The sequence below is a fragment of the Microtus ochrogaster genome, chromosome 2 (assembly GCF_000317375.1).
Source record: "Microtus ochrogaster isolate Prairie Vole_2 chromosome 2, MicOch1.0, whole genome shotgun sequence".
Lineage (NCBI taxonomy): Eukaryota > Metazoa > Chordata > Mammalia > Rodentia > Cricetidae > Microtus > Microtus ochrogaster.
Window position 1 is genome coordinate 85,378,322 of NC_022010.1, and position 1,494 is coordinate 85,379,815.

Here is a 1,494-nt window from a genome sequence, read left to right on the forward strand (position 1 = left end):
GTATCTAGTTCCTTTGCCTGGACTGCAGAAATCACAGTTCGGAAACAAGCAGTTACAAAATAGGTTTTTATGAACTTCCCCTCTTCAACAATGAATTTCTTTCATTGAGATCAAGAAATTTTGGCCCAAGAGTTTGTTCCTGCTGCTCATCACGGTAGCACATTAGTCTTGACTAAATGGTCAATCAGTCTAAAAGGATGCTGCTCACTACTAAATTAGCTTGAATCAGACTTCTGGAGACAGGCCAATCAGGCCAGATGGTTTCTTAGTCTGCAGAATGTCACTTCCCAGACACCAACATGAACGAGATACTGACAGCAGAAAGCTACTTCTGCAGTACAACCACAGAACTTCTTCTTTACAGCCATGTGACACTGATTGGTTGTTTGCAACCAAAATCTTAAGGAGTCACTAATGTTACAAATTAAAGGAAGAAAACACTCCCTTGGTTTTGGCAATATTTCTCCGACAGGTTTATTTTATTTATTGAAAGTAAAGTTATTTTCATACAATATATTCTGATCATAGCTTCCTGTCCTACCTTTTTTCCCAGGTCCTCCCCACCTCCCCACCCTTCCGAGTCCATGCCTTTCTCCTTCTCTTAAAAAAATGAACAGGCAAATAATAAAGAAAATCAGAAAAGACTAAAACAAAACTAACAAATTAAAAAAAGCATAAAGAGCATGAGAAATATATACCATGTGTGTGCACACACACACATGCACTACTCATAAAAACACAAAATCAAAAATGAAAAACTATAATATATAAGCCAATGACCAGTAAGGTTTAAAAAAAGCAATATGAGACAAAAATAAAAATAAAATCTTCAAAAATACTTTTAAGTACACAATTAATTTTATAAGTCTCTTTCATGCTATACTGCTATTTCTATTTATTTCATATGCACCTGTTAATTATACGTACCCAAAATAATATCTCAAGAATACTGTATAAATTTTTTTTAGGAATGCATTCCATTGAGATATCTACTTCACATGAAGCTAAGTTTATACCGACTTTAAAGTCTGCTATAACTTGTATCTTTTTCCTTTTTAGAAACTGGTTATCAGTATGTGTGTGCATGTGCAGTCATGCATATGCATATGGGAATACACATGAGCAAGCCTGTGCACACACATGTATGCATGCTCATGTTACATCACATCTGTGGCTAGCAGAGAACAGCTTTGAAGAATTGTCTTCTTTCATCGCCTCTGTGTGCATCCTGGAGACTGAGCTCCCATCCCAAGGCTTGCACAGCAAGGGCTTTTACACGCTTTTCCATCTTGCTGGCCCTGTAACTAAGTATCTTTTTTTTTCTGAAAAATAGTTTTTTTTATTAAAAGATACTATGCCTTTTAATAAGCTTTTTTTTTAATTGAGAAAAGGAAAAAAAAAGAATCTGCCTCCTCCCAGCCTCCCATTTCCCTCCCCCTCCTCCCACCCTTCTCCCCATCCTCCCACCCTTCTCCCCCTCCCCCAAGCTCCTCT